The sequence below is a fragment of the Zosterops lateralis genome (assembly GCF_965231275.1).
Source record: "Zosterops lateralis genome assembly, chromosome: 12".
Classification (NCBI taxonomy): Eukaryota; Metazoa; Chordata; class Aves; order Passeriformes; family Zosteropidae; genus Zosterops; species Zosterops lateralis.
In genome coordinates this window covers 17,114,332-17,127,756 of record NC_139772.1, presented here as the reverse complement: position 1 = coordinate 17,127,756, position 13,425 = coordinate 17,114,332, and positions in this window count along the sequence as shown.

Genomic DNA, 13,425 nt, shown 5'->3' with positions numbered 1-13,425 from the left:
ATCCAGCTTCACTTACTTGACTTCTATTTTAATACTGGAAATAAATGTGATTAAATAATAAATTTGATTGTCTACTTAGAAGTGTTTGTCTCCTCAAGCCTAATGCTAATTTCTTGCTTTCTTAAATCTTTCTTGCTTTTAATATGACATGTATCATGGGAAATTGCTCACTAAACCAGAAGCAGATTTAATAAAAATCTTTCCACACACTCAACACCAAATGCTTTAAATCTGTGCAAGCAAAAATTAAGAGCTATCATTCAGACTTGTGTTTTCAAACACATAAGGGAGTTTTCTCAGGCGAGTTTCTGAACTCAAGCATACACAGGCTGTAGTTCTTTGTTTCACTACCCAGGGTTCAGATGTAAAAGAATTTTGGTACAACTAACTTAGTGCAAGGATTACAGAAACATTTTCAGTGGTAAGACAAGGGGTTTACTTCTGGTATGCTGGGAAAAAAATGGGATCAATAAAAGCCTTTACAATGCATTACAGTGAAGAAAAAAAAATAATTTGTGTAGAAGTTACTGTGAGCTTTAGACTAATGGTCATAACCATAAATTACATTGAAAACCAGATAAAATTAAATAAAGACTTGTGAAGTATAAATTTGCTGCTGGCAATCTAAAAAGGATTTTCTTGTTACTTGCCCATGGGATTTGGGGTTCTATCAAGGAAGCTTTCCTACTTGTCATACATCATTTCAAAGAGACATATATAGCCTGGAAACTGCTTTAAGGCAGCTGCAAGCAAGTGTCACTTTGAGTTAAATGCATTATTAAACTGTTGGGAAATTTCACATCATGGGTCATTTATCTATGCTAAATGGGTCAAAAGCCTCTACACATGCCTAGATAAATGAGAGAGAAGAGCAAAATTCTCCCTTGGGAAGTAATACGTTGACAACCTCTTAGAGTTCATGTTGTTATTTTTAGTAGATAAGAGAAAAAAACTACTTGGTAAGTGCACTAATTCATAAACCCAGGTGCCAAGTACCCACAAGGTAGGTTACTAAACATCCCCATTTTCTGATGACACTTTGTGCAAGATGTCAGCAAAATTAGGTGTAATGTTCTTTGTGTCTTTGTCTTTACTGGTGATTATATGGCCCCAAAAGATGTTTGCTGAATGAAATGTTCACAGAACCATGGAATCACAGGATGGTTTGGGTTGGAGCAAACCTTAAAGATCACTCTGCCATGGGCAGGGACACCTTCCACTAATCCAGGTTGCTCCAAGCTCCACCCAGCCTCACCAGCTGAGCTGTTTTGGGAAGCAGTGGTGGGTGCACTTTGGAAAGGCTGCAGGGAAGGAAAACAGAGCCGGGCAAAGTTTCTAAAACTTTGATGTGCCCAATATATGTGATTTAATTTAGGCACAGAGCACCCTTCAGTTTAGTAAATCCTGCCTCTGGCATGTCACTGGGAGTTCCCAGACCCCAGGACATGCCCCATCAAACAAACTGGAAGCTGACCTGGTAGCCAATTTTAGGCGATTAGCAGCAGTGTAAATCCACATGAGAGGAGAAGTGAGCTAGAAACAGTTCTTCACAGTGCATTGGCATTCTTTCATGTTGAAAGATTATGTTTTCCATTTCCTTGCACATTTGCCCATCAAGCAGACCAGTCAGAAAAATACTTGAGCAAACAATTGCAAAGGGAGGGTTATCCTCTTGATTAGAAGCAATTTTGCTTTCTCTGTAGCTGATAGAGGGGAAAAATGATTTGGTGTTGGTATCAGCTCATAGCTGTGAGCCAGCTGGGCTCACATGGGGCTGTTCTGGCTGAGAGGCACCAAAGGCTCTGCCCCTTTCTCTGCAGAGGGGTGGCCAGAAATATCCTCCTTGGCCAGAAGGTTGTGGGATATTTTAACAAATACTCCCTAGGTTTTGGGGAGGGTTCTTCACTTTAACATATGAAGCTGATTTACGCAGCTGCTGATGTTAATGAGGAGATATTTATTTATCCAATACATGAGGTTTTTAAAAAGGATTTTTTAAAAAGACTTTTTTTTCTTTTTCAGTGAAGAAAGGTTTTCTTATTTTGAAGTTTAGTTGATTTATGGGTGAAAAAATTTAAAGACTGAAAAATATAAAGGATCTGTATGTAGTCAAAATCATTACTGCTTTTAGTTGGTGCAGCAGGTAAAAAGGCACCTTAGCCTCCCAAAAGACATTGAGAATTTCAGTTTCTACTAATCAATACTGACTCAGGATAAAGATGAACTATTTTATTGCACTACTCACCTAGAAAACCTTCAGCCCACAGCATTTATTTTAACTTTAAAAATCAAATGCAATTAAAAGTTACATCAATGTAACCTCTCTCCAGCTATTTTTCAAAATGTATAGTTTTAAAAAATAATTTCATATGAGACAGATTTATTAAAACTTTAGCACATTAAGAATTGATGGATCAAAGAAAGCAAAACATAGCAAGATGTTTGGCTGATGAACCAGGCAAAGCAAAGCTGATCTGCTAAAGCCAGCTGACACTGCTGGCAATATCCCAAAATGTACAAACACATGACCTGACCTATCACTGCATTTTATTAAGATGTCACTGAGAACAAAATTAAAACATCTAATTAAAATTTTTCTCAGACACAAAATTAATGTATATATCAAAGCCATGACACGGGTTCTCAATTAATTAATTAACCTACTTTCAAGTACAAAATCTCTGTGCTCAGGTGTTCTGTCTATGGAAAGTTTCTGACCAGGTCCCCAGCTAGCTTAATAGGTTTTTAAGCTAAATTGTCTTAATACAGTAAGAATAACTTATATCACCGTTAATTTCTTACTTTATTCCTCTTTATAAATTTGCTAAAGTGAGCTTAGAAAAAGATATTATAGAACAGATCTATAGATCAGAAAATATTCCTGATGGTGTGCATCTTGCAGTGTGAGTATGGGTTCAGTGTAGAGAATTCAGCTGTGCACAATGAGAATTAGAATTTGTTTGTGCACAATGTTTCTTGTCATAACCTACATCAGGCCATTTACAGTGTCAACAATGGCTCTAAATTAAATAAGCCAGATTTACTTAATTTGCTCCATAATAACAATATTACATTATTTTAGCCCAACATCGATGTCAAACTGAACAGAAACAAGAGGAAAGCAGTAATTAGTCTAGGTTAAAATATATCCTCAAAGGATATTAAATATGCAAGAGCTCATCCATGAAAATTAGACTGCAAGAGGTTACACCATGTATTGGCTTATTTTGTTACATATCAAATTATCTCTCATGAATAAATATACCTAATAATGTTTAACTCTATAATTTAATAGTGCCCTATTAAAAATACTTTCTAAATCAACCAGGCTGTGTATTTGATTTTCTGTGATTATCAGATTTTAAGTACACAATAATTAAATGTGCAATTTGTACTGACTCCTGCAAGCACGTTTAGAGAGAGACTATGCCCTTCCATCCCTCTAGTAGATAACTTTAATAAATATGAATGCCAGGACCTAATACTTCAGTGAGATAATGCAAGTTAAAAACCACAACAAGATGCGAAGTTTCTTAATAGGAAAAACGAAGGAAAAAAAAAGTCAGTTTGGTGCTTTTTTTGTGTGTGTATGTGTGTATTTAAAGCAAAAGAAACAATCCCTGACCTACAAAGGGTAAGTTTGATGTGCTCTGCAGCAGAAGCAGTGCTGTGTTCCCTTTCCCACTGATCCCAGATCACAGACTCCTTAAAGGATTTGAAACACATCCCAGCCAGTGTAAAAGACTCCCCTTGCCCATCATTAGGTGATAGTGCAGTATTTTAGTGGTTAGTTTTATTTATTTCAGTATGATATTTAGCCACAGGATTTCCCTGTCCAACAGCTCTGTGAGTGACCTCCAGCCCACCCCAGTCCCCACCACCGGGGCCACCCGGGCAGGCTGGTGGCATCTGCTGCCCCAGAACCCCAAGGGACACGGTGACAAATGAGCCCCTCGATGGGGCTGGGGAAGTGCAGGTGAGCTACAAGTCCCTGCATGCAGCATGAACCCGGAGCCAGCCCTGCTCCCCCAGAGCAGCTCCAGTTGCCATGGTGAGCTCCACTCAAAGACTGGAGCTCCTGCTCCCCTTTTCCCTGGGAGGATGAAGATTTGGCAGAGTTTCTGTTCCTGTTTGCTGTGGTCTCTGCCCAGCACCAAGCTGATGCTGAGCTGAACAAAGGTTTGGTGCTGTTTGCTAATTCTAAAAATTCATGAAGATAAATTAATCTCCTTCCTACCAAGTTTCCTCCACCTTAAGAAATGAAGATGAAGAGTGGAGCAATCAGCTAATTAACCCTCTTCTGCAGGCACAAAGAGCTGCATTACAATGTGACATTGCTCTGCCCTTTTCTTTTTGAGACGTTTTCCTGGCCTATCAGAGTCTGCTCCTCGAAAAGACCCTCTGCATCTGCTCTTGCAACCTGCTAATTACAATACTGTAATTAAACGTGCACAGAAGCAATTACCTTCATATATCACCATGTCTGACAAGCACGCAGCACCTTCCAGTTGTGCCATGCTCAGCTCCCCTCTCGGAAAGGTGGAGAGCTGGGTTTGGCTCAGCCTGGTTTGCCTGCTGTCTGAGGACACTGAGAATCCAGAATGCTGCCTGACCTGCAGCTCTGTGAAAAATGTGCCCAAGGATCCGGGAGCAGCAGCTGCAGCCACACCAAAGTTACCACAACTGGAGGGATCCAAGGGGCCAAAGAGACTCCAGTGTTGTGCTTCTTCCATCTCCCCCTTGAAACAACTTGATTGTTTCTAAACTCCTGTTGCTGGTGCCTGAGTCTCTGCAAAGATTCAAAGCTGCAACAAAATCCTGGATTTTCCTTGTTTTTTTCAATTTCTCACCTTGCTGCTTGATGGATACGAAAGAAGGACACTCACACTGTCTAGTTGTGAGACAAGAAAGAAGAGGAAGGTTTATTTTGGGTTTGGGGTTTAAATAGGGTTTAGACTTTGACCAGCAATTAAGGGATGAGGTTGACACCTCTCTGACCCCACTGGTCAAGCCAGAAGTCCATCAATTTGTCTTTCTCACAAGAAGGAATGCATTATTTACAAAACACCATTCTTTGTTTATGTTAGAATGTGTGAGAAACTCCAGAACAGAAATGTAAAACACCAGAAGGCTGAAAAATCAGAGCGACATCACCCCTCTTCTGGTCTCAGCATTCCCAACATCTTTTCTCTACGACAACAATAGACTTTAGTTCTTTTACCTAGTAGCACTTCAGCCTCATGGAGAGCAGAGCTTAAGGTTTTATTTTGCTTGGTGAGGAACAAATAAATAGATTTTTTTTGAATGGTTCAGGCTTTGGTGTTTGCTGTACAGAGCACTTTGAGCCTGTGCCTGAGTCACACTTAGAGGAGGTCCACACCCAGAGTGCTCAGAGCTGTGCCCAGCTGTGGGATACTGAACAAGTTCTGTAAATCACAGGCTGGCAGAGTAAGAAACCACACAAAAGAGTCCAGCCAGGGAGAGGAGCGGGTATCTGTAGGAAAGCAGGAAAAAGTAGAGGGCTTGGCAGTACCCCCATCCTGCTTCTGTATCCTGCCCTGGTGTCACATCATTATCTGAAGGGAGAAGAAAGAAAAAAAGCTGCTGTAAAATGTCAGTGCCTCTGAATTATAGACAAAACGCAGACACATCAAAATGTATTTTCCTTTTCAATACCTTTTCTTAAATGAAATATAATGGCCAGCTCTAGGCTGGGTGCTGCCACGCATTGCCAATGGGAAGTGAGAAACAACAGCAACAAATCCATCTTTCTTCCTGAAGTACTGCTTGCAGCATGAGGCAGCACTAATCAAAGACAAATCACAAAGGTTTGGATTTCTTCTGTTCAGGACTAATACCTAGGGGCGAGGAGGAGAAGAGAACTGTTTGATACTGAGCAGCCATACTCCCTTCACTCTTTACCACCTCATTTCATGAAAGCTCAGAGGTTTTATTTTGTAAGAATTTAGAAATAGTATTAAATCATAGAGAATCCTATTATTTGATGGCACTTCTGTAGCAGCATAGAAGAGCTGGGAGAGTTTATACCCAAATCCACTGATATGCATAAAAAGTGATTATTTCCCAGTGCTGAAACAAAGAGTTACACCTATGAGCAAGTGTCTACAGGACCTAAGAACCAAATAAGAGGAAACAAACAGCAGGAATGCTCCAAGAGTGGAGCAGGCTGCACATAGCATTTCTTTGAAGTATAATTACAGCCCCACTGAAGCATGACTGTAGCCTCCCATCTTTGCAACAACTGTAATCAGTGTAATCATGCTGCCATTTCATTTCCCTTCACACATTCTGTTGAGGCATTAGGACTGCTGGGTAGACTGTTGGAATGATACAGTTAATACTGTCCATTTATTTCCTTCATGCTGATAAATCTTGTTGTTATTCTGCTGTATTCATGCTTCCTTTCTCTGACTTTAAGGCTAAAGCAGCCCATTTGATAGCACTACAAGAATGCTGTTTGTAAAAGAAGAATAGAAGGTTTTACCAGATTTTATTTTCAAAACCTTTACAGGACCTTTCATATCTGCTGTTAATTAACAGTTGTGGGACCAAATAAAAATAACAGATAACCCCCTCTTGTAAAATTATTCCTTCCAGTAGTTATTATTTAGTCACAGTGAAGGGAGGGGGGGGGAAAAATGAAACAGAAAAAAGCACCAAGAAGCCTAATCTGACTGCCAGCTTACACTTTCCTGAGTGAATGCCCTGCCTCCAGTTTTCTTTCTTCAAGCAGGTGCATTAGCAAAATAAAATAATATAATGAGAATTGCCTTGAAGATATAGAAGGTAATTAAAATAATACACACAGCTAAGTGAAGCCAGGGTAAGGTGCAACATCTGCTCTAGCACACAAAGCCCTTGGAAAGAAGACACAAACTGATTAAGAACACATTATGTTGCTGATTTTTTTAAATGATTATAACCCTTCTTCCCTTTAGATGGTCCTTCAATGCAGTTTGCATAAACCATGGACTGAAGTAAAATCACTCCAGTGAAAGAGCAGTGATTTCCCTGCTGATAAGGGCTGGTGTTGATGTTGCTTTTCATTTATTTGCCTTAACTATTTCTGAGCGTTGCATTTGCCTAATTTTTAAGGAAGCATTTTCTGTGGTTCTTCCTCTATCAACCCATTAAAAAGGAAAATGGTGGAATGAGTATTTAATGAAAATCCTTCACCTTGACATCTATCTAGGAATTTAAGCAGCCTCACAAGAAGGAAATCTATATAACAATTAAAATAATAATGCTCTTCTAATCACTTAAGAGCCTAGAGTAGGTATCAAGTTAATCACATTCATTTTAAATTTATATGCTATGCATATCCTGGCAAGCATTTTGAAAGAAAGTGGTGCAGAAGACACAGGTGCCTAAATTAATAAACATTAGAAAATCAGCAAGAGGTTTAACTACACTGGTTATTGTTTTCAACTATTAAATAATTAGTTTAAACATCTTTGCACACCTGGCCCCAAATCCTGGGATTCAATTACCTTGAATTACTCTGGGCTGCTCTTTGATCACTTGATACTAAATCTGCAAAGTGCTGGGCATTGGGAAGGATATCTGGAGGAGGACATGGGGATTTCCCAGAAGTTTTGTGAAAAAGTTCTCTAATCAGAACGTTTTCCTTTGCAGAGTCAAAGCTATAATTAATAATGGAAAAGCTTTATTAAGATATTTGGGTTTTTAAGAAAACAGATGGCAGGCAGCAGACTGAATCCCAGCATCTCTGTATTCCAACAAAGAAGTGTTTACCTTTCCAGGACAGCTACATTTGAGAGAATAATTTCAGAATTGCCACGTGCCTCTCCAACTTTCCTATCTTTTTTCCTTTCCACACTGACCAGCTCAAGTACCCTGTCTGGTTCAGTTTGAAGAGCACTGAATTCATCTTTTACTGCAGCTCCAGTAGATGCCTTCTGAGAATTTCTATGCAATAGAAAATTCAGAAAAGCTTTATTTGAATTAAAGTCCTCCAAGAGGCTCTTAAGCAATACACTCAGCCTACTGGTGATATATCTTGAATTCTGTTACTCATTTAAGCAACATGCTGAAACAGTTTGGTATAAAATTTCAGATTAAAAAAAGGATTTAATTAAAAGTTTTGGGAAAAGTTTCACATTAAATGTCACTGTGTTTGGCGTGATGTTCAGAGCATGTAATCATTTTCCTGTAGAAATTGAGGAATGAGAGAAATATTCTTATGACATCCTCTTTCAATGGGTCCAGTAGGATAAATAGGATAACTAAATAAATCCAGACTTAGGAGTCCAGTATCTCACTTATTTTTTCAGAAAGACATGAAATAGCCAAGTGCCATTTCTGCACACAATTCTCAATAATGTATATAATTCTGTCAGAAGTCTCAATAGGTCAAAACATCTTTTTCTTTCCAGCTTTTGAACATTCATTGATTGCAAACCCTGTAATTTCACTAGCAAGATACAGAGCAAGATGGTTTTTTTCCCTCTGCCTAAAAGCTCCCTCCAAGCAAACTGCTGTCGCCCTTCCTCAGTAGGAAGGAAAACAACAAGGGGTGGAGAGTGTTTTCCAAACCTTGAAAAGGCCTAATTGATGTGTAGCTGATTTTTCAGGTCCAAACACAATAATGCAGCCGAGGCTGGCACAGGAGAGGTCGCTGAATCTCTCCACGTTTCTGTTTCTTGTGGCTGTCAGTGACACCACCAGGGACAATATTGGTGACAATCACTGACATTCTCAGATAATCCAATTAAGGGAAACTTCTACAACATCATCACACATTCCAGGGCATTGTGGCATCATTTTAAGAGGGCCTGAGACAGCCAAGGATATTTCAGACCTCAATTTTCTACAGCACATTTCTGAACAGAACTGCTGCCAGGCATGCTGATCATATTCATGAGATGTTAATTCTTGTGAATTATATAATCTCTTATTTGGTTAAGTATTACATGTATTGTGGTTTCCAAACTGATTTTTGCACTAACCCAAAGAAAATTTATGAGAGGATTTCTTTTCATCAACCTGACTGGTAATGAACAAGTCCCTGTGACCATTTGGAGTCATGATTGGGTTGGGTTGGGGCTGATAACAGCACCCAGATGTCTGCATTTGGAAACTTTGCCTTAATGCAAAGCCAATGAAATCTTTCATGTGCTACCTTAAAATGTACTTTGCAGGTCCATTTGTACAGCTGGAGGTGCCATGGGGATTGCACACAACCTATGGACTTGGGAATTCATTCCCTGCTGTGCCACACAGGGAGACATCCCAAGCCTTAATATTTTAATGTGGAAAATGTGATATAAAGATTAAATGTTTTAAAGATGAAATACAACTATGATTTAGTGAATAACCTTTTTTATTTGTGACATTTCCATTGTGCAGGTTATTCCTTTTATTTCGGTTCTTTTTGTGCCTTTGAATTTAGGATGCAACATCATCTTATGCAGTCTGCCTCTTAAAGGGTTTCTCCTTTATCACCCCAAATTATAATTAGTGAAAATCATCCCAAATATAATTTGATAAATGGTTTAATTTCTTCAAATGCTTTGAGATACAGTAACTGCCTCAGGATAGGCAGACAGAACTCAATGATCACTGCCTGCCATAGAGTTTGTACCCAAGATGGATCATCTGAGAGGATTTCAGGGAACAGACTTGGGATCCTGTCCATTTTCATGTGAAGTGCTGCAAGGGAATTTGAACACCATGGAAGTTTACAGTATGTGTAATATCCAGATGGTGGGAGTGAAAAATCAAGATAAGGGTGTAGGAAGTAAATTGATTCACCTACAGGTTTGGTTACATGTTTGGGTAATGGAGTCCTGTCTCTTCTGGGGTTAATAAATGAGGTCACCTCTCTTTTTTCCATCTTCTATCCCAAATTGACTTGCTGTTTTGCTTTGCTACCTCAGCAGAATCGAATACAAACCAATTTTCTCAGCACAAGGGTGGTTGTACCAGTCAGAGAGTGGGGCTGATATATCAGCATTCTCCCCTATCACCTCTCCCCAGCATTTTCCTCAGTGAGATTTTGCCTCCCCCATTTCCCCAGCACCCTCCTCATACCAGGTGAGCAGTGAGAGCTCAGAAAAAAGAGGAGCTTTAGGATTTTTCTGTGTCGATTTTGCTCCACCTGCCTCAAGCTGTACCTTAAGTGTAAGAAAGGCAGCTGTGACATGAGAGCTGTTATGGTAAATGCTGGAGACTGCTGGAGGAAGGGATGACACCGGTGTGTCACAGCATAGCCTGGAGCAGACAGGCTGTGGAAATTGCATCTAAAGCCAGGTGTGATCCCTTCAGTAGCAGGCTGCTGTCAGCATCCCCTGGCAGAGAGTGAGAGAAGATGCAGAAAGGACACAGCAGTCCCTCTTCTTTATGTACAGTCCTGCTGGATGTTTGAGCTTTCTGATAGATTCAGGGGAAGAATAAAAGTGTGGGGATCTGTGGTGCTTCCTATGACTAAAATAAACTCTGTGTGTGTCTCTGCTCCTGTAAATGAGGGTAGTGGCTCTGCCACTTTGAACTCGTCAAAGCAGCAGTGAGCATCAGCCAGAAAAGCAGGGAATATGCAAGGAACTGGAATAAAACAAAAGGGTCAGGGGCTGCTTGTCACCCCATCATAAGGAAAGTCATTTCACCAGGGCAAAACCCCTTTTTGGTCTCAGCAGTAACAGTGGGCATTAATATCACTGGGAGCTCTTGTGTTGCCTCTGACAATGAGTTCCTTAGAAGGATTTCCTCCCTTTGAAGTGGCTGCCTTGCCTGCACAGCAGACAGCTGCTTTCTGCCTGCTGTCTTGCCTGTCTGCTCCCCTACGTGCTGCTCTGTTGAAACACCCTGTGTTATTACAGTCACTCTCAGCACCTGGCTGCAGGAGTGAATCAAAGTGTTGTGAAGGCAGCATATCAATTTGGGTTTGTGCCATGTAACAGTTACTTGGCGGCTAAGTGGGATCATTTCAAAGACACTTTTTCTTCCTTTTTCCCTATTTCTCTGTGCCCAGATCACTGCTTGAGCTGCCTTCCCCCTAAACACTACGTGCTCACCTTTTGTGACTGTCTGAAATAGAGAAACCTCTGCTCTTGTCAAAAGGATAAACCGAAACAGTCACTTATTGCTGGCTGAGGAATTGCTCCTCCAGCACCTCCCAGTTGCCACAGCCCCTCTCCCAGCTGGGCCAGCAGCAGCCAGATGTGAACCCTGCAGAGGGTGACTGACCCCCCCAGCTGTCACAGCCCAGGACAACCAGGTGAACACAGATAATCAAAAAATATATTTGGAATTGTTGGTCTTTAGAGAATCCCCCTGAGTCCAGAAGAGGTTGGGTTCTGTGGTGGTTGATTTCATGCTGTGCAGGAAGAGCTGTGTTCATACAATAGTTAGGCTTGGAAGGGACCTTAAAGATCATTGAGTTCCCTTCTTCTTTTCTCTTTCCCCTGCTCTGAGCAGGCTAGTTACGGATCTCAGAAGTGAAATCTGCACTTCTCACAGCCCATGGTATCTGCATGGAGACTTCATGGATCTCACAAGTGCAGCGGTGCAGGTTTGCTTGCCAGTTAACAAGATTTTAGTAAATTCAGAAGACTGGAATGTCCCCAAACACAAGCCAAATTAATTCATATTTTAAAAGATTTCTGTCTACAATAACAGGAGTAAATGCCACATAAACCCCAGTCCTGCTCCCATCAGAGACAATGGGAATTAAGCCACTAACTTCAAAGAGCGGTGCTCTCTCTGTAGAGTGTATTTCATGCTTCTGCAGTCTTGGCTAGATTAGTGCAAATTAAACATTGGGTTAAGTTGCCAGAACCCATAAGCGCTCCATTAGGCTCTGGAGGATTTGGCTAATTTTAGTCAAATACTTACCTATTTTACAGAAGCCATGCAAAATTCCTCCACAGGCTAAGCCCACTGAGCTCTGCTAGAACACCACTGATGAATTTGGCCTTACAGCTCCTGCCTCTGCATTTATGCAGGGCTCAGAATGCAGCCTTGTGCACCTTATGGAATCCTAACAACTATTTTATACCAGAGCACACCAAATAATTTCATAAGGGCTGTAGGCAAGGGGCTTTCACAAGTGCTGAGGGGCCCAATCAAGTGACACGGAGAGCCCAGAAGGCTCCCCTTGCCTGCAGGGCCATCCTGGGAAAGGCTGCAGCAGCCTCCTCCCTGAGCTGCTCACTGTCCTACATCCTGTGAGTGGCAAACTGCCCCAGGGAGCTACAAGCTACATTTTTCAATCATCTCTGCTTTATGTTAAATACACTTACAAGCAGCCAAGTAGCATCCCCAGAGGGTCTTACTACGACAGAGGGATGTTAACAATATACTTCTGCCTTTTTTTCTGCCTCTTTTTTTCTTTCAAATATGCTTCAGCTATAGCCGTCCCTGAATAATCTCCTAATTAGTGAGGAGGCCTTGAGTTTAGCTTCACAGACTGCAGAGAAGGAGACCCGAGGTGGCATTTCCAAGCTCCACAGTGTAGGATTTTAGGGCCAGCCTGGACAAAGCCTTGCCTGTTTTTCAAGGCTCATTTCTTCCCTGAGCACAGGGAATCCCATCACTGCTTTGTGTCTCTGTTCCCATCTATCCAGGATGGGCCTGTAAAGGGCTCTGACACCTGATGGGAAGCACCAGAGCTCATTTCCAGGTTTGTACAGTGGCTGGAACCACTGCCTTTGCAGTCCCTGTCAGGACTGCAGGGTGTTCATACAGTTACAAACATCAGACTAATTAGTCACTTTTAAACTCATGACTCAGGCATTTACTAAAAGCATGTGTTCAGATAAAGGTAATACAGTGCAAAAAATAATACAGCAACATCCTTTGGGAAGGCAGAAAAGGTCAAGTACAGTGCTGCTCTTTGCTGAAGTGATACACAGAATTTGTATGTGGAAACTTGACCACTCAAGCAGCTAATTGCCAGTGGGATATCTTGCTGTACACATCTTCTGAGGTACTTTAATTATGCAAACACACCTTGTTGTCACACAGATATAAATAATGTTTAAGGCTCGTGTTCCTTTGATGTACTGTGGGGATTATGTGGGGGTTTATTTTATTATGATTCCCCTTTGGGGAGAGTATCATGTAATAAACAACACAGCACATCAGCAGAGTGATTTTTGCAGGTGGGTTCCCCCCTTCTTTAAAGTATTTTTAAAAAGCTTCTGGCTCTATTTTTGACTCCTCTTGAAAAATTGGGTACTTCAGCAAATTGCTCGGTTGACAAAAGGGAAAAAAATTGTTGTTTCAAAACAAACAATTATGATGACTTTGAAGCATAACATGGAATGTCTCATTGATTTTGTCCCAGAGGACGGGTGTAAAGAATGAATAACCAAATGTGCAATGGAGCACGTAATATTAGTGCATGCACCATTTCTTGTGCAGTATTGTTTTAAATCCATTTGC